The sequence below is a fragment of the Cherax quadricarinatus genome, chromosome 27 (genome assembly GCF_038502225.1).
Source record: "Cherax quadricarinatus isolate ZL_2023a chromosome 27, ASM3850222v1, whole genome shotgun sequence".
In the NCBI taxonomy this organism is placed as follows: Eukaryota; Metazoa; Arthropoda; class Malacostraca; order Decapoda; family Parastacidae; genus Cherax; species Cherax quadricarinatus.
The window spans coordinates 38,299,084-38,320,676 of record NC_091318.1 but is presented as its reverse complement, the minus strand read 5'-3'; the positions used below and the strand labels follow the sequence as shown (position 1 = coordinate 38,320,676).

Here is a 21,593-nt window from a genome sequence, read left to right as displayed (position 1 = left end):
GTCATATGGTTTGAGAAAATAAGTTTCTCGTTAGATACTGTAGATATGGATTGCTATTATTCTTTGTGACCTTTTCAAATAATGAAAGAAAGGAATACAATGTGCTCTTTGTCCGTTTAAATGTCCTGGTCTGAGGTACTCGAATGTTCTACCGATGGTAGACAGCAACCCCCCAGGGAAGTACTACCGTCCTGCCAGGTGACTGTAAAACAGAAACCTGTAACTGTTTTACATGATGGTAGGATTCCTGGTGTCTTTTTCTGTCTCATAAATACGCTGGTTAACAGGGATATCTTGCTACTTCTACTTACACTTAGGTCACACTACACAGAGACGCACATACATATTTGTACATTCACTCATCTAGGTTTTTCTTCTAATTTTCTAAATAGCTCTTGTTCTTCTTTATTTCCTCTATTGTCCGTGGGGAAGTGGAAAAGAATCTTTCCACCTTAAGCCATGCGTGTCGTATGAGGTGATTAAGATGCCAGGAGCAATGGGCTAATAATTCCTTCTCCTGTAAACATTTGCTAGAAAGAGAAGATTTTTTTTTTTTTATAAAACTGGGATGTTTAAATGTGCGTCGATGAAGTGCAGATGGAAGAGAGGACTGTTGATATTATGAATGTAAAGATGATGGATGTCCAGGACCTAAGTGAAATAAAGCTGAAGCGGGTAGGGGAATTTCAGTGGGGAGAAATAAATGGAATTAAGTCAAGGGTATCTGAGAGAGTTAGAGCTAAGGAAGGGGTAGCAATAATGTTTAATGATCAGTTATGGAAGCAGAAGAGGGAATATAAATATGTAAATTCAAGGATTATGTGGATTAAAATAAGGGTTGGATGAGAAAAATGGTTCATAATAAGCGTGTATGCACCAGAAGAGATGAGTGTGAGAGTAATTGTGGTAGGGGACCTAAATGCTAAAGTAGGAGAAACATTTAGAGAGGGTGTGGTAGGTAAGTTTGAGTTACCAGGTGTAAATGATAATGGGAAACCTTTGATTGAACTTTGTATAGAAAGGAGTTTAGTTATAGGTAATGCATATTTTAAGAAAAAGAGGATAAATAAATATACAAGATATGATGTAGGGCGAAATGACACTAGTTTGTTGGACTACATATTGGTAGATACAAGACTGTTGAGTAGACTTCAGGATGTACATGTTTATAGAGGGACTACAGATATATCAGATCACTTCTCAGTTGTAGCTACAGTGAGAGTAAAAGGTAGACAGGATACAAGGAAAATAGAAGCAGCAAGTAAGAGAGAAGTTAAAGTTTATAGACAGTTAAGGTAAGATATAAACAGCTATTGGAGAATAGATGGGCTAGTGAGAGTATAAGCAATGGGGTCGAAGAAGTATAGGGTGGGTTTAAGAATGTAGTGTTAGAGTGTTCAGTAGAAGAGCGACTGGTGGAATGATAATGTCAAGAGAGTAGTAAGGGAGAAAAAGTTTCCATATCAGAGGTTTTAACAAAGTAGAAGTTATGCAAGGAGGGAAGAGTAGATGAGAGGAAAGAGAGGTTAAGAGAGTGGTGAAGCAATGTAAAAAGAGAACAAATGAGAGAGTGGGTGAGATGTTATCAACAAATTTTGTTGAAAATAAGAAAAAAGTTTTGGAGTGAGGTTAACAAATTGAGGAAACCTAGGGAACAAATGGATTTGTCAATTAAAAATAAGAGAGGAGAGTTATTTATGGAGAGTTAGAAGTATCGGGAAGATGGAGGGAATATTTTGAGGAATTGTTAAATGTTGATGAAGATACGGAAGCTGTGACTTCGTGTATAGGGCAAGGAGGAATAACATGTTGTAGGAGTGAAGAAGAGCCAGTTGTGAGTATGGGGGAAGTTCGTGGGGCAGTGGGTAGAATGAAAGGTGGTAAGTCAGCTGGGATTGATGAGATAGAGATAGGAATGTTAAAAGCAGGTGGGGATATAGTTTTGGAGTGGTTGGGGCTATTATTTAATAAATGTTTGGAAGAGGGTAAGGTACCTAGGGATTGGTAGAGAAAATGCATAGTTCATTTGTATAAAGGCAAAGGGAACAAGAGAGAGTAAAAGTAGGCCTTTGTCAAGGATGTGTGATATCACCGTGGTTGTTCAATGTATTTATAGATGGATTAGTAAGAGAAGTGAATGCGAGGTCTTGGCAAGAAGTGTGGAGTTAAATGATAAAAATCAAACACAAAGTGGGAGTTGTCACATTTGCCTTTTGCTGATGACATTGTGCTTTTGGGAGATTCTGAAGAGAAGCTGCAAAGGTTGGCGGATGAATTTGGTAGGGAATCTAAAAGAAGAAGAGTAAGGTTATGAGGATAAAATGATTATGTGATGAAAGACTGGATATCAGATAGGAGGGAGAGAGTATGGATGAGGTGAATGTATTCAGATATTCGAGAGTGGACAGGTCAGCAGATGGGTCTATGAAAGATGAGGTGAATCATAGCATTGATGAGGGGAAATGGTTGAGCGGTGCACTTAGGAGTGCAGGCATTGTACTTTCCATTATATATATATATATATATATATATATATATATATATATATATATATATATATATATATATATATATATATATATATATATATATGTATATATATATATATATATATATATATATATATATATATATATATATATATATATATATATATATATATATATATATATATATATTCTATTATCACACTGGCCGATTCCCACCAAAGCAGGGTGGCCCGAAAAAGAAAAACTTTCACCATCATTCACTCCATCACTGTGTTGCCAGAAGGGTGCTTTACACTACAGTTTTTAAACTGCAACATTAACACCCCTCCTTCAGAGTGCAGGCACTGTACTTCCCATCTCCAGGACTCAAGTCCGGCCTGCCGGTTTCCCTGAACCCCTTCATAAATGTTACTTTGCTCACACTCTAACAGCACGTCAAATATTAAAAACCATTTGTCTCCATTCACCCCTATCAAACACGCTCACGCATGCCTGCTGGAAGTCCAAGCCCCTCGCACACAAAACCTCCTTTACCCCCTCCCTCCAACCTTTCCTAGGCCGACCCCTACCCCGCCTTCCTTCCACTACAGACTGATACACTCTTGAAGTCATTTTGTCTCGCTCCATTCTCTCTACATGTCCGAACCACCTCAACAACCCTTCCTCAGCCCTCTGGACAACAGTTTTGGTAATCCCGCACCTCCTCCTAACTTCCAAACTACGAATTCTCTGCATTATATTCACACCACACATTGCCCTCAGACATGACATCTCCACTGCCTCCAGCCTTCTCCTCGCTGCAACATTCGTCACCCATGCTTCACACCCATATAAGAGCGTTGGTAAAACTATACTCTCATACATTCCCCTCTTTGCCTCCAAGGACAAAGTTCTTTGTCTCCACAGACTCCTAAGTGCAACACTCACCCTTTTCCCCTCATCAATTCTATGATTTACCTCATCTTTCATAGACCCATCTGCTGACACGTCCACTCCCAAATATCTGAATACATTCACCTCCTCCAAACTCTCTCCCTCCAATCTGATATCCAATCTTTCATCACCTAATCTTTTTGTTATCCTCATAACCTTACTCTTTCCTGTATTCACTTTTAATTTTCTTCTTTTGCATACCCTACAACATTCATCCACCAATCTCTGCAACTTCTCTTCAGAATCTCCCAAGAGCATAGTGTCATCAGCAAAGAGCAACTGTGACAACTCCCACTTTATGTGTGATTCTTTATCTTTTAACTCCACGCCTCTTGCCAATACCCTCTCATTTACTTCTCTTACAACCCCATCTATTAATATATTAAACAACCACGGTGACATCACACATCCTTGTCTGAGGCCTACTTTTACTGGGAAATAATTTCCCTCTTTCCTACATACTCTAACTTGAGCCTCACTATCCTCGTAAAAACTCTTCACTGCTTTCAGTAACCTACCTCCTACACCATACACCTGCAACATCTGCCACATTGCCCCCCTATCCACCCTGTCATACGCCTTTTCCAAATCCATAACTGCCACAAAGACCTCTTTAGCCTTATCTAAATACTGTTCACTAATGTGTTTCACTGTAAACACCTGGTCCACAAACCCCCTAGCTTTCCTAAAGCCTCCTTGTTCATCTGCTATCCTAGTCTCCGTCTTACTCTTAATTCTTTCAATAATAACTCTACCATACACTTTACCAGGTATACTCAACAGACTTATCCCCCTATAATTTTTGCACTCTCTTTTGTCCCCTTTGCCTTTATACAAAGGAACTATGCATGCTCTCTGCCAATCCCTAGGTACCTTACCTTCTTCCATATATATGTATATATGAAAATATGAAGACCTTCCCCCTTGCTATAACTACATCCCAGTAGGGTCGGAGACTCTTAGAGCATGGGGCAAGTTTGCTCTAAAGTTCCTTAAAGAGCTGGATGAAAAGCTCATCATAGAAGCCAAGGACCACAGGGCGACCAGTTTCCTCTTTCAGCATTCTGGGCACGCGGTCCACCGCAGGGGAGCTGGACGAAGTATTCGAGATGTAGCTCTGAGTTACCTATGTTGTTTACTTTCTGTTGAATTTTTGGGAATGTTTGGCCAATGTATTTTGTCTTTAAATAAAACAAACTTGAAATATAGGGGGTGGTAGGAGAAAATTCTCAAACAGCTTCAGGGAGGACCTTGAGTTTTCCCTGAAGCAAGTTTATTCTTTTCTCTGAGGATTAGGGTCCCCAGGACAGTTCCAGAGGTGGTACCTCCCTATATTAATATATATATATATATATATATATATATATATATATATATATATATATATATATATATATATATATATATATATATATATATATATATATATATATATATATATATATGTATGTGTGTGTGTGTGTGTGTGTGTGTACTCACCTAGTTGTACTCACCTAGTTGAGGTTGCGGGGGTCGAGTCCGAGCTCCTGGCCCCGCCTCTTCATGATCGCTACTAGGTCACTCTCCCTGAGCCGTGAGCTTTATCATACCTCTGCTTAAAGCTATGTATGGATCCTGCCTCCACTACATCGCTTCCCAAACTATTCCACTTACTGACTACTCTGTGGCTGAAGAAATACTTCCTAACATCCCTGTGATTCATCTGTGTCTTCAGCTTCCAACTGTGTCCCCTTGTTACTGTGTCCAATCTCTGGAACATCCTGTCTTTGTCCACCTTGTCAATTCCTCTCAGTATTTTGTATGTCGTTATCATGTCCCCCCTATCTCTCCTGTCCTCCAGTGTCGTCAGGTTGATTTCCCTTAACCTCTCCTCGTAGGACATACCTCTTAGCTCTGGGACTAGTCTTGTTGCAAACCTTTGCACTTTCTCTAGTTTCTTCACGTGCTTGGCTAGGTGTGGGTTCCAAACTGGTGCCGCATACTCCAATATGGGCCTAACGTACACGGTGTACAGGGTCCTGAATGATTCCTTATTAAGATGTCGGAATGCTGTTCTGAGGTTTGCTAGGCGCCCATATGCTGCAGCAGTTATTTGGTTGATGTGCGCTTCAGGAGATGTGCCTGGTGTTATACTCACCCCAAGATCTTTTTCCTTGAGTGAGGTTTGTAGTCTCTGGCCCCCTAGACTGTACTCCGTCTGCGGTCTTCTTTGCCCTTCCCCAATCTTCATGACTTTGCACTTGGTGGGATTGAACTCCAGGAGCCAATTGCTGTACCAGATCTGCAGCCTGTCCAGATCCCTTTGCAGTTCTGCCTGGTCTTCAATCAAATAAATTCTTCTCATCAACTTCACGTCATCTGCAACCAGGGACACTACGGAGATTGTTTCTGTCATGTCGTTCATGTCCCTGGGGACCTCGCTGGTCACAGGCACCCACTCTGACACCTCGCCACGTACCATGACTCGCTGCTGTCTTCCTGACAAGTATTCCCTGATCCATTGTAGTGCCTTCCCTGTTTTCCTTGCTTGGTCCTCAAGTTTTTGCACTAATCTCTTGTGTGGAACTGTGTCAAATGCCTTCTTGCAGTCCAAGAAAATGCAATCCACCCACTCCTCTCTCTTTTGTCTTAGTGCTGTCACAATGTCATAGAACTCCAGTAGGTTTATGACACAGGATTTTCCGGCCCTGAAACCATGTTGGCTACTGTTGATGAGATCATTCATTTCTAGGTGTTCCATCACTCTTCTCCTGATAATATTCTCCATAACTTTGCATGTTGTACATGTCAGTGACACTGGTCTGTAGTTTAGTGCTTCATGTCTGTCTCTTTTTTTAAAGACTGGGACTAAACTTGCTGTCTTCCATGCCTCAGGCAATCTCCCTGTTTCGATAGATGTATTAAATATTGTTGTTATGGGTACACACAGTGCCTCTGCTCCCTCTCTCAGGATCCATAGAGAGATGTTACCTGGCCCCATTGCTTTTGATGTATCTAGCTCACTCAGAAGCCTCTTCACTTCTTCCTCGCCTGTGTGCACTGTGTCCAGCACATGGTGGTGTGAACATTAAAATGGTATGAAATACCGACAGATTGTTAGGTAAGACACATATGCAACAGTTAGGTATCTTTATTTCGAAACGTTTCGCCTACACAGTAGGCTTCTTCAGTCGAGTACAGAAAGGTTGATAGAAGCAGAAGATACTTGAAGACGATGTAATCAGTCCATCGCCCTTAAAGTTTTGAGGTGGTCAGTCCCTCAGTCTGGAGAAGAGCATTGTTCCGTTGTCTGAAACAATATGAAGTTGAAGTGACAGAATGGGGCCTTTATATAGTGCCAGGAGGTGAGACGTAGGTTGCTTTGGGAGGGCAGGTCCTTCTCAAACCCAGCCGTTCTCACTAGTAGAGGTTGTCGAAGTGGTCTGTACCAAGATACCCTTGTGTTGCAGTGTCTGACAGAATGAACATTAAAATGGTATGAAATACCGACAGATTGTTAGGTAAGACACATATGCAACAGTTAGGTATCTTTATTTCGATACCTGTACTCGACTGAAGAAGCCTACTGTGTAGGCGAAACGTTTCGAAATAAAGATACCTAACTGTTGCATATGTGTCTTACCTAACAATCTGTCGGTATTTCATACCATTTTAATGTTCATTCTGTCAGACACTGCAACACAAGGGTATCTTGGTACAGACCACTTCGACAACCTCTACTAGTGAGAACGGCTGGGTTTGAGAAGGACCTGCCCTCCCAAAGCAACCTACGTCTCACCTCCTGGCACTATATAAAGGCCCCATTCTGTCACTTCAACTTCATATTGTTTCAGACAACGGAACAATGCTCTTCTCCAGACTGAGGGACTGACCACCTCAAAACTTTAAGGGTGATGGACTGATTACATCGTCTTCAAGTATCTTCTGCTTCTATCAACCTTTCTGTACTCGACTGAAGAAGCCTACTGTGTAGGCGAAACGTTTCGAAATAAAGATACCTAACTGTTGCATATGTGTCTTACCTAACAACACATGGTGGTGTACCTCACTTCTCCGTCTTTCTGGAGCCTCTTGTGTCTCCTCTGTGAACACTTCCTTGAATCTATTGTTCAGTTCCTCACATACTTCATGGTCATTTCTTGTTGTCTCTCCTCCTTCCTTAGCCTGATTACCTGGTGATTGACTGTTGTTTTCCTCCTGATGTGGCTGTACAGCAGCTTCGGGTCAGATTTGGCATTCGCTGCTATGTCATTTTCATATTGTCATTGGGCCTCCTTTCGTATCTGTGCATATTCATTTCTGGCTCTACGACTGTTCTCCTTATTCTGCTGGGTCGTTTGCCTTCAATATTTCTTCCATTCCCTAGCGCACTTCGCTTTTGCCTTACTGCACCTTTGGGTGAACCATGGGCTCATCCTGGCTTTTTCATTATTCCTGTTACCCTTGGGTACAAGCCTCTCCTCAGTCTCCTTGCACATTGTTGTTACATATTCCATCATCTCATTAACTGCCTTCCCTGCCAGTTCTCTGTCCCACTGACCCCCATTCAGGATTCTTCTACCTCTTCTGCTACTACTAACGAACCACCTGCTTCACCTCCAACTCAACCACTAAAAGCCAAGAAAGCTAAGACACTCCCTCCTGAAAATCCACCTCAAGATAATCCAAGACTTGAAGAAATGGAAGAGGAAACAATATTTAGACCAACTGAACCCCTCACCTTCTATACATATAACCCTCACACTCCGTCGCTATATGCACCTCAAATCATCTATTCCATGCACCATGGTTGTATCAAGTACAGTGTTGCTCCTGGATGCGATCCCCACACTGAAACTGCCCTAATTGCAGACTTAAAAAAAGACAGCAAAAGTCTGCTCAAACTTAGTTTATTATCAAAACCTGCTTTCAAAAAACTTCAAAATGGCTCTACGACAGGAACGAGAAACTAACAAAACGCAGATATGAAGAGTGTTATCCACCAATCAACGCTGATCCTGTCTCCTCTCTGCATACTTAACGACCAATCATACTGAAGCATGCCTCCCTCTCCACCACGCTTCCCACCGATCTCCAGCAACCAGTCGCCGATCAGATCTACATAGCAACCACCATAATGCAGCCTGCACAGCTTGCCTACGTCGTCCACATCCTCTGCCAAGTCCTGATCTCTCCAGCTCTATCCCACGATCGCCTTAGCTGCTGGGTTAAGCTCTGGCTCTGTTTCTACAACTAAGAACACTCCTCTCCAGCGCTATTCTTCGTCTGTCCCGTCTTCCCCGCTCATAGCATTGGGATCTTGCATGAATTTGTTCGTTCGTTCTTTCGGTCTGTGGTGTCAGTATAGAGAATGAATTCTAGCACAGGTATGATTTGTTCAAGACGTGCGACAAGAATGGAGTAACACTAATGTTAGAGAAGTTACAGGTCTATCAACGGAAGGTAAAGTTTGTTGGTTTCCACGTAGAATGGAAGGGTTATCGTCCCTCAGAAAACAGGTTGGTACTATTAGTGACTCCTCAGTGCCCAGCCAACCCACCATTCATGACCACAGTACCTACTGTGTGCAACCCTTCAAGGATCTCTTGAAGATGTAATGTAGCTTAGGAGAATGATATTTATTTATTTATTTATTTATTTATTTATTTATTATTATTGTTATTATTATTATTATTATTATTATTATTATTATTATTATTATTATTATTATTATTATTATTATTATTATTATTATTGTTATTGGAAATAAATGGTATAAAATACCGACACAATGGAAATATAAGCACATATGCAGTATAATGTGATCCTTTATTGACTACGTTTCGCCCACACAGTGGGCTTTTTTCAAGTCACAAACAGATCAGATCTGTTTGTGACTTGAAAAAGCCCATTGTGTGGGCGAAACGTAGTCAATAAAGGATCACATTATACTGCATATGTGTTTATATTTCCATTATTATTATTATTATTATTATTATTATTATTATTATTATTATTATTATTATTGTTATTATTATTATTATTATTAACACATTGGCCGTTTCCCACCAAGGCAGGGTGGCCCGAAAAGAAAAACTATCATCGTTCACTCACTGTTTTGCCAGAGGCATGCCTACACTACAGTTATAAAACTGCAACATTAACTCCTCCTTTCGAGTGCACTGTACTTGTACTTCCCATCTCCAGGAATCAAGTCCGGCCTACCGGTTTCCCTGAATCCCTTCATAAACGTTACCTTGCTTACACTTCAGCAGCACGTCAAGTCCTAAAAACCATTTGTCTCCGTTCGCACATAACACACTCACGCACACTTGCTGGAAGCTCAGGCCCCTCGCACAAAAAAAACACATCCTTTACCCCTCTCCCTCCAACCTCTCCTAGGCCGAACCTTAACCCGCCTTCTCTCCACTACAGATTTGTATACTCTCGGAGTCATTCTATTTCGTGCCTTACTCTCTACATGTCCAAACCATCTCAATAACCCCTCCTCAGTCCTCTGGATAATAGTTTTGGTAATCCCGCACCTCCTCCTAATTTCCAAACTACGAATTCTCTGCATTATATTTACACCACACATTGCATCCAGGACATGACATCTCCACTGCCTCCAGCCTTCTTGTTGCAACATTCACAAACCACGCCATATATATATATATATATATATATATATATATATATATATATATATATATATATATATATATATATATATATATATATATATATATATATATATATATATATATATATATATATATATATATATATATATATATATATATATATATATATATATATATATATATATATATATATATATATCACTTTCGTTAATAACTGCCTGGCTGGGCGGATCCCAAAAGAAATTGAACCTTTCGTTTTTGGAGCCTCATTATGCTCTTTGAAGAAGAAGGATAGGGGAATCAGACCCATTGCTGTTGGTAACACTTCACCGTCTCGTTGCCAAAGCAGCAGTAAGAAACATTCGCCTAGAAGCTGCCAGTTTACTCCAGCCACACCAACTGGGCTTTGGGGTCTCTCAAGGCAGTAGAGCCCCAGCTGATGCGGCAAGGGCTTATATCAGGGACCTACCAGAAGACAAGGCCGTAGTCAAACTACGGATAAAGGTCTTTGTCTCCACAGACTCCTCAGTGTACCACTCACCTTATTTTCCCTCGCCAGTTCTGTGATTCACCTCATCCTTCATAGACCCATATGCTGACATGTCCACTCCTAAATATCTGAACACATTCACCTCCTCCATACTCTCTCTCCAATCTGATCTCCGATCTGTTACCTATTTTTTTTGGTTGTCATCATTACCTTACTCTTTCCTATATTCACTTTTAACTTCCTTCTTTTACATACCTAACCAAACTCATCCACCAACCTCTGCAACTTTTCTTCAGTATCTCTTAAAATCACAGTGTCATTATAATTAGGAAATGTTAGGGGTTTAAATGAGGGATCTGAAAACTTTATTGAGGGAAGAGTTACTTTGTTTTACCTATCGCTTTTGAGAGATGTATTTGAATTCAAAGAATAATTACATGCAAACAGTATTCTGTGAGTCTCATAGAACAGTTGAGGTTTAAATTTAAATTGTCAGAAAGTAAAATTGGCGACACTTACTATTGTGTAATGAAGTTAGGTAAGGTTTGTCAGGGAACATGACAAGTGTTTCCTGACGAGGGCCTTAGTTATATGATGACTTGCCGTTAGAGCTTTTGGTCATCTGACCGAGGCCATCCGCTGGCCCACCGGTCCACCCCAGTAAAAATTTTGGTCATAGCTATAACCATTTGTGATTGTGTAATGATGGGTAGAAACTGTTTTGGGACGAAAGTTATTTTAATAATTCGTACTGGATTAGATTATATTTACATTGTTAAGGTTTTAAAAATTGCCATGTTATCTTGGCAATGGCCAAAGTTGAAGTAATTAGTTGTTTTAGTTTATTTATGATTTTTTTTTGGTTAGGATGTAGGGAATGGTGTTGTGTCTGTGTGCTACTAAGCTTGCTACTCTCAGGTCTTTCACGTTAGTTTTTCGCTCTATTGTGTGGCTGGGATTTGATTTATACTAAAACATAATTTTAATTGCCTCACGTTTTCCATATCAGAGTAATTGAAATTTCTCATCATTGAACTTCATATTGTTTCCCTGGCACAGGTGTTGCACATGTGCCTCGGTCTTCAACTTGTCGGTATTATATACAATTTTCGTCACAGACGGAAGTGACCGTCTGTCACTTAAAAAATAACGACAACTTTGACCCTTGCACTCTCCCTGGACCACTACACCCACCTTGTGTCCCATAGAATGGTGACAAGGTGTGGGTGATTCACCTTAGCAGAGGACTGGAAAAATGAAAGGCAGCTCGGTTCGGGGCTATTGATCACCAGTTATCATCGTGTATTACGTTTATGACAATTTATAACTTTATCAGTTGTCAAGTTAAAAGGCCATATTAATATATGTTAGGTAGGTGGGAAGAAAAACACATAGGCAACATTTAGGTATCTTTTTTCCGAAACGTTTCGCCTACACAGTGGGATTCTTCAGTCGAGTACAGAAAGTAGGCAGGAGCAGTGGACATGTGAAGGCGATGTAATCAGTCCATCACCCTTGAAAATGTAGAATTTGAGGTTATCAGTCCCTCAGCCTAGAGAAAAATTCTGTTTCATAAGTCAGAAACAAAGTGAAGAACCAACGACAGTGTGGAGACTTATATACTGTCGGTAGGAGAAGTGTAGAATAATAGAAGAAGGAATGTAATCAATGAGAGGTCACGTTCCTCTCAGAAAACACTTTGGACAACTTTTTCAAGAGAGAATGGTTGGATCTGAGAGGGGCGTGACCTCTCAGTGATTACATTCCTCCCACTACTCTACATCTCTCCTGCCGACAGTATGTAAGTCTCCACACTGTCGATTGTTCTTCACATTGTTTCTGGCTATGAAACAGAATTCTTCTCCAGGTTGAGGGACTGATAACCTCAAATTCTACATAATCAAGGGTGATGGACTGATTACATCGTCTTCACATCTCTACTGTTCCTTCCTAATTTCTGTACTCGACTGAAGAAGCCTACTGTGTCGGCGAAACGTTTCGGAATATAGATGCCTAAATGTTGCCTATGTGTCTTACTTACCAACTCGTCGGTATTGTATACCATTTTGATATTCACGTTAGCCAGGTCCCCGGCAACAATTTGGTAGCTGGCCAGCGGGAGTTTGCCCCTGGCTCTCCTCGCTGTAGTTCTTTCTTTCAACACACCGGCCGTATCCCACCGAGGCAGGGTGGCCCAAAAGGAAAAACGAAAGTTTCTCCTTTCAAATTTAGTAATAAATACAGGAGAAGGGGTTACTAGCCCCTTGCTCCCGGCATTTCAGTCTCCTCTTACGACACGCATGACTTACAGAGGAAGAATTCTGTTCCACTTCCCCATGGAGATAAGAGGAAATAAACAAGAACAAGAACTAGAAAGAAAATAGCAGAAAACCCAGAGGTGTATGTATATATATGCTTGTACATGTATGTGTAGTGTGACCTAAGTGTAAGTAGAAGTATCAAGACATACCTGATATCTTGCATGTTTATGAGACAGACAAAAGACACCAGCAATCCTACCATCAAGTAAAACAATTACAGGCTTTCGTTTTACACTCACTTGGCAGGACGGTAGTACTTCCCTGGGAGGTTGCTGTCTACCAACCTACTACCTAAGCTCGCTATAGTTATACAACATATTATATAAGCAAGCATTCGCACACCTTTCAAACCTATTTGCTTTCTTGCTAACTTATATGTGAAAAATTCGTCACATTACTTAAACGTTAATTCTGTTTTTCTCTAAATACTTTCTTTCATTATTATCACATTCCTCTTCAAGGGGGGCTCCTTGGCGTGGTGAAGAGGCTCTTGGTCTGAGGAATTAGACCTGTCGGTCTACTTCCTCAGACCGAACCTAATTACCCACAATCCCCCATTCCCTATCCCATCCTCCCCATCCTCCCCTTTTTCCTTTCCTCCTCCTCCTCCCCACCCCTCCCTTTTGCCCTTCCTTTATGGCCTTTTTTTTTTTTTTTTTTTTTTTTTTTTTTTTTTTTTTTTTTTCACAGGCACGCTAGTTCCTAGGTAGGGGAAAGGGTACCGGGGTCCATCCCATTCCATTGAGGTTCTTGGCGGTGGCGTAGTTTGCCGTGGAATCTGGATTGCCTGGGGATGTCCTGATCCCTCTCCGGTATCCCGGAGGGTGGCTTTGGGTGTCTCTCGGGCGACGGGTGTATCTCTGGAAGCCACCTTTCGGATTCCGGGGGTGGTGGCCGAAGGAGGTATGCTTTGTGGCGGATTTCCGGCCGCCCTCTCTTTTGTCCACCGAGGTAGCTCGGCAGATGTGAGGTTGCTATCCCGGATTGCCGGTTTACTGGCATGATGGGTAGGGTATGGCACGGGTTCCATGCTGCATCTGCGCTACTTGCGGTGCTGAGGTCCTCTTGGGCGCAGAGGGAGATTTCTGGCCCTTTCATTCCTCCTAGGAACTATCCCTCCCCGGTCCCCCTTTTTTTATTCTTTTTTTTATTTTTATTTTCTTTTCTTCTTTCTTTTTTTTCTTAAAAACAAAAAGAAAGAAGTAACCTAACCATGGCAGCCCTAGTCCATGAACCTGCTACCCCCGGGCCCCTTCTTGATACCGCACCCCGTTCTGACCCCGCCTCGTCTTTGGACCACTCTTCGGACACTCCTCATGCCTCTGTACCTCTTGCCGGTGCTGTTTCCTCACCCGCTTCAGGTACTGAGGCCTCCACTGACTCCTTCGATTTATCTGACCTTCGCTCTCCTCTGACTATGCTTCCGGCCTCTCCCTCTACGGTGCGGCAATTTTCGAATCGAATCGCCGGCCCGTTCCACGTCGGACCAACTCTGGTCCCACGCCTAAACGACAACGACAATTACCTGCTGATGATACTTCTCCACCTTCTCGTTCTTCTCAGAAAAGATCGACACGTCCTTCACTACCTTTCCACGCTCAGTTTCAGACTGCACAATGGACTAAATTCTTCACTTTACGACCGACTTCCTCTACTGCCTATCTTTCTGACCACAGTATTGGCAAGGCACTCCTACACCATGTTGGTAAAGATATTTCTTTTCATGCTCTTAAGAGCGGTACGTGCATCGTCACTGTACAGAATGCTACCCAAGCTCATGATCTTTCTCTTCTTTCCCATATTGATACTGTTCCTGTAACTATTGAAAAGCATCATTCCTTCAATTCTTGTAGTGGTACCATCATTCTGCCCCATACCATAGTTCAACAAAATTTCCAGACATGTGGCAATGACATTCTTGAACAGCTGGAACTCCAAGATCTCCCAATCCTCAAGGTAGACACTTACGTTCTTCCTGCCCGCAGGCGGAGACGATACCCTAGCAATGTGGCTCGTTTAACTTTTGACAGCCATGAACTCCCATCCTCAGTTTATGTAGCAGGACATCGGTTACAAGTTCGAAAGGTGATCCCTACACTGCAACAGTGTAGAAATTGCTGGCGATTTGGCCATCCAGCGAAATATTGCAGATCTATCGCCGAATGCCCAGTCTGTGGTGCCGATGACCATTCTAATACGTCTTGCAATCGACCTCCCTCTTGCCTTAATTGTCATGAGGCTCACCCTTCGTACTCTCGCCGTTGTCAAGTCTACTTAAACGAGCGGGAAATCCGTTACCTCAAAGAGGCAGAAGGTCTCCCTTATGCCATGGCAGTTTCTCATCTCCGCCTCCAAGGGAGACTACCTCGTGTTTCTTATTCCCGTGTTTCAAAACGTCCCCCCACTTCTGGTATCCCACCTTCTGCACCCACCTCTGTAGTTACCTCTCCCATAGTCACTCCTGTAGCTAATTCTTTTGCTGACCTCGGCTCAAACGTCGCTACTTCAACGTCTCAGTCTGATCTTGCTTCTTCGTGTTCTCTCTCACAAGCCTCAGTAGCGACGAGATCTCGTATGACACCTCCTCCCAATCGTCCCTCTACTTCTCAAAAGTCAAAAAAAAGGTCCGTTAACACCTCCTACCCATCTTCCACCTCCTCATTTTCCCTTCCCTGTCTCTGTACCTGGTTCTCCCCCTCTCACTGGCTCTGTTACAAGTGTAGAGGTTCACCCTCCTCCTCGTATTGTACCTTCCTCCCCTGGTCCCTCCCAAGTTTCTTCCTCTTCGGCCACCTCCCAGGTTTCTGCCTCTTCTGTTCCCTTCCACGCTTCTCCAGTTCCCTCCAACCTTCCGTCCCCCCTACCTTGGTACAGTCCATTACAGTTCCAATCTTTACTCATCCTCCCCCTACCATTTCCAATATTATCTCCCATACGACGTCTCTGAATTCTGAAACACTTGAAGCAATCTCTGAATATACTGCAGAGACCAAACCATCAATGGACACTGATCCACCCTCCGCTCCTTCTCTCTCCTCTACTCCATCTGCGCAACTCCTTTCTTCACAGCACACCGTTCCTTCGCTGCTTGAACGTTTTCCACTGCCTCCGCATGTGGACTTTTCTAACGCCTCTAGTCCGTAGGAACCCTTACCTGCGGATTTCAGGTATCTTTATCATTGCCAATCATGGCCTATTTACAGTGGAATATACGCGGCCTCAGGGGTAATCGGGGTGAGCTTCAGATGTTACTCTCCCAGTTTTCCCCTGTTGGTGTTTGCTTACAGGAACCAAAATTTCACTCTGCTGTTATCTCTCCCACCTCAGGCTATAATTTATTGTATTCTTCAGATCCTTTTCCTGATGGGACCTTTAATGAAAGTGCCCTTCTTCTACGCACTGATATTCCGTACCATCAGCTATTTGTTCATACTTCGCTGCATTACACAGCAGCCCGTATCCACTTGCATAGGTGGTATACGCTCTGTTCTTTATATCTCTCTCCTTCTCGGGCATTATCTATTCCGGATATTGCCTTTAAGAACATAAGAATATAAGAAAGGAGGAACACTGCAGGAGGCCTGCTGGCCCATACTAGGCAGGTCCTTTACAATTCATCCCACTAACAAAACATTTGCCCAACCCAATTTTCAATGCCACCCAAGAAATAAGCTCTGATGTGAAAGTCCCACTCAAATCAAACCCCTCCCACTCATGTACTTATCCAACCTAGATTTGAAACTACCCAAAGTCCTAGCCTCAATAACCCAACTAGGTAGACTGTTCCACTCATCAACTACCCTATTTCCAAACCAATACTTTCCTATGTCCTTTCTAAATCTAAACTTGTCTAATTTAAATCCATTACTGCGGGTTCTCTCTTGGAGAGACATCCTCAAGACCTTATTAATATCCCCTTTATTAATACCTATCTTCCACTTATACACTTCGATCAGGTCTCCCCTCCCTCTTCGTCTAACAAGTGAATGTAACTTAAGAGTCTTCAACCTTTCTTCATAAGGAAGATTTCTAATGCTATGTATTAATTTAGTCATCCTACGCTGAATGTTTTCTAACGAATTTATGTCCATTTTGTGATATGGAGACCAGAACTGAGCTGCATAATCTAGGTGAGGCCTTACTAATGATGTATAAAGCTGCAGTATGACCTCTGGACTTCTGTTGCTTACACTTCTTGATATAAATCCCAGTAATCTATTTGCCTTATTACGTACGCTTAGGCATTGCTGTCTTGGTTTAAGGTTGCTGCTCACCATAACCCCCAAGTCCTTTTCGCAAACTGTATGGCTAAGTTCTACATCATTTAACTTATAAGTACTAGGCTTATGGGCACTCCCAAGCTTCAGAACCTTGCATTTATCTACATTGAACTGCATCTGCCACTTTTCTGACGAAGAATAGAGTTTGTTTAAATCCTCCTGAAGTTCCATAACATCTACGTTTGAATCAGTTATCCTACCTATCTTTGTGTCATCGGCGAATTTGCTCATATCACTAGTAATTCCCTCATCAAGATCATTGATATATATTATAAACAACAACGGGCCCAAGACTGATCCCTGTGGAACGCCACTTGTTACAGATCCCCACTCGGATTTAACCCCATTTATGGACACTCTCTGCTTCCTGTCAGTGAGCCATGACTCGATCCACGAGAGCACTTTTCCCCCAATGCCATGAGCTGCCACTTTGTTTAACAGTCTATGGTGCGGAACTCTATCAAAAGCCTTACTAAAATCTAAGTAAATAATATCAAATTCTTTATTGTGGTCAACAGCCTCAAAAGCTTTACTGAAGAAAGTTAATAAATTAGTTAGACAAGACCGGCCTCTTGTGAATCCATGCTGAGTATCATTAATCAAGCTATGCTTATCGAGATGGCTTCTTATAATCTCAGCTATAATTGACTCTAGTAATTTGCCTACAATTGAGGTCAGGCTTATTGGGCGGTAATTTGACGGTAACGACTTGTCCCCTGTTTTAAAAATAGGAGTTGCATTAGCCATCTTCCACATATCAGACACTACACCTGTTTGAAGAGATAAATTAAAAATATTAGTTAATGGTACACAGAGTTCCATTTTGCATTCCTTAAGAACCCTTGAAAAAACCTCATCAGGACCCGGCGACTTATTTTGCTTCAGTCTGTCTATCTGCTTCACAACCATCTCACTAGTGACTGTGATGTTACATAATTTATCTTCTTCTAGCCCACTGTAAAAATTAATTACTGGAATATTGTTAGTGTCTTCCTGTGTAAAAACTGAGAGAAAATAATTATTTAAAATCAAGCACATTTCATTCTCTTTGTCAGTAAGGTGCCCATAGTTATTTTTAAGGGGACCTATCTTATCTCTAACTTTTGTTCTATAGACTTGGAAAAAACTTTTGGGTTAGTTTTAGAATCCCTAGCAACTTTAATTTCATAGTCCCTTTTAGCTTTTCTTATCCCCTTTTTAATGTCCCTCTTAATGTCAATATACTGATTCATAAGATGACCCTCACCTCTTTTGATTCGCCTATGAATTCCTTTCTTATGCCCTAGTAGATATTTGAGCCTATTGTTCATCCATTTTGGGTCATTTCTATTTGATCTAATTTCTTTATATGGGATAAACGCTCTTTGAGCAGCATGTATGGTGTTCAGAAAACTGTCATATTGATAGCTCTCTTCGTTACCCCAGTCAACAGATGATAAGTGTTCTCTAAGCCCATCGTAATCTGCTAAGCGAAAATCTGGGACTGTTACTGAGTTATCGCTACTATCTTGTTTCGTCATTACCACCACCGATTCTGTTACTTGGTGATTTTAATGCCCACCATTTCCTCTGAGGGGGTCTCACTGTGATTCCCGTGGCATTCAGTTAGAGGCTTTTCTTGCCACCCACCCCCTCCATGTTTTAAATACAGGTACTCACACCCATTTTGATCCTCGGACTCACACTCTCTCTCTTGCATCGATCTCTCAGTCTGCTCTTCCTCCGCCGCATTAGACTTCACTTGGTCTGTTCTTCCGGACTTACATGACAGCGATCATTTCCCAATCATTCTTACTTCCCCCTCATATTCACCACCTCTTCGCATCCCACGCTGGCAATTTGATCAGGCAAATTGGAACCTTTACTCACACCTAACTGTTTTTAGAGAGGTTCCTTCTTCGTCCTCCATCGATGAGCTTTTACACCTCTTCTCGTCCTCTGTCTTAACCGCAGCTTCTCATTCTATACCCCAAACTTCGGGCAGGCATTCTCAGAAATGCGTGCCTTGGTGGTCTCCTGGTTGTGCTCGTGAAGTACGTTTGAAACGCGCTGCATAGGGCAGGTACCGGTACAATAGAACCACAGAGAGACTTCTTGAATTTAAGCTCAAGCGTGCGATCACTCGCCGTGTCGTCCGTGATGCTAAACGCACTTGCTGGCGAGATTATGTCTCCACCATCACCTCTGCTTCCTCTATGAGTGCAGTCTGGAAAAAAGTACGAAAACTGAGTGGTAAATATTCTCCTGACCCGGCTCCTGTTCTGCGGGTTGCCGGTGTTGATATAGCAAACCCACTAGATGTTGCCAATGAAATTGGCAATCCGTATTTCTCAGGGACTCCATCTATGCCCCTCATTTCTTTCCTCAAAGTCTGCCAGAGAGTTAGCACCCTTGGACTTTTCTTCTCTCAGAGAAGAACAGTATAATGTGTCTTTTACACTTCAAGAACTGGAGGCAACACTCTCAGCTTGCCGATCATCGGCAGCTGGGCCCGACGACATTCATATTCGTATGCTACAACATTTACATCAGTCAGCCCTTGCAGTCCTATTACGCCTTCACAATCTTATTTGGTCACAAGGAGTTCTTCCACAGCTGTGGAAATCCGCCATTGTTCTCCCTTTCCGCAAACCAGGCACTACGGGACATGAAACCTCCCACTATCGTCCCATTGCTCTTACCAGTGCAGTTTGCAAAGTGATGGAACGCCTAGTAAATAGACGTTTAGTGTGATATTTAGAGACACACAACAGTCCCTCCACTCGTCAATATGGCTTTCGTAAGGGACGTTCTACCATAGACCCCTTACTACGCTTGGATACGTATGTTCGTAATGCCTTTGCGAATAACCACTCAGTTATTGCCATATTTTTTGACCTTGAGAAGGCATATGACACAACTTGGAGGTATAATATTTTAGCCCAAGCCCACTCCTTAGGCCTTCGAGGCAATCTACCATCCTTCCTTAAGAACTTTTTAACTGACAGGCATTTCCGTGTTCGGGTTAATAATGTGCTCTCCCTGGACTTTATCCAAGCTGAAGGTGTCCCCCAGGGATGTGTTCTGAGCACAACACTTTTTCTCCTTGCTATTAATGATTTGGCCTCTAGTCTTCCATCAAATATTTGGTCACCACTCTATGTTGATGACTTCGCTATTGCCTGTGCAGGCGCTGACTGTCACCTTATTACAATTTCTCTCCCGCATGCAGTCGACCGTGTTTCCAATTGGGCCACCACACGTGGGTTTAAATTTTCCAGCACTAAAACCCACCAAATTACTTTCACTAGACGCTCTGTCATCTCCGATCATCCTTTGTATCTCTATGGCTCCCGTATCCCTGAACGTGATACAGTCAAGTTTCTGGGCCTCCTCTTTGATCGTAGGTTATCCTGGAAACCTCACATTTCCTCTCTGAAGGCAACTTGCCACAGCCGGCTGAACCTCCTTAAAACCCTTGCTCATCTTTCATGGGGAGCTGATCGTCGAACCCTCCTTCGCCTACATTCCACCCTTATCTTATCGAAACTTGTTTATGGTGACCAGATCTATTCAGCGGCATCTCCTGCTACTCTCTCTAGCCTTAACCCCATTCATCACTAAGGATTACGTTTATGCCTTGGTGCTTTTCGCTCTTCCCCTGTCGAGAGCCTCTATGCAGAAGCGAACGTTCCATCCTTATCCAATCGCCGTGATGCCCATTGCCTTCGCTACTATGTACACTCTCATGATCTCTGCAATCCTTCCATTTATAGAATGGTCACTGATATTAGTAGACATTCTTTATTTGTTCGCCGCCCCTGTTTACTCCGTCCCTTCTCTCTTCACCTTAATTCGCTCTTGTCTTCTCTTCAATTACCACCTTTCTATGTACATGTAGCATCTCACTTTTCCCTTCCCCCCTGGGAAGTTCCAGCTGTTCGAGTCTGTTCTTTCTCTCTCCCTTGCTCGAAAGCCCAACTGTCTATGGTCGCTTCCCGCTCTCATTTTTTTGACCACTTTCACTCTCATTCTCATGCCATTGCTGTGTACACAGATGGTTCTAAGTCTTCTGACGGCGTAGGATTCGCAGCAGTGTTTCCGGACAGCGTCGTACAAGGGCATTTACTATCTTCGGCTAGTATTTTTACTGCTGAATTGTATGCCATCCTTACAGCACTTATCCGTATTGCATCTATGCCTGTGTCATCATTTGTGGTTGTCTCAGACTCCCTTAGTGCTTTACAGGCTATACAGAAATTTGATACACCTCAGCCCTTAGTCCTCCGTATCCAACTTTGGCTACGCCGCATCTTTACCAAGCATAAAGATATTGTTTTTTGTTGGGTCCCTGGTCATGTTGACGTACAGGGCAATGAACAGGCAGACACTGCTGCGCGGTCAGCAGTACATGACCTACCAGTTTCATGTAGAGGTATTCCATTTACGGACTATTTTGCTGCAATATCTTCCCAACT

The 21,593-nt window shown here is 42.4% G+C and overlaps 1 protein-coding gene across 1 annotated transcript in view; it reads left to right on the top strand.

Moving 5' to 3' along the window:
- LOC128691013 (sialin-like) overlaps positions 1-21,593 on the top strand; it is a 361,202-nt gene that overhangs the window by 258,157 nt on the left and 81,452 nt on the right. The window lies entirely within an intron of this gene.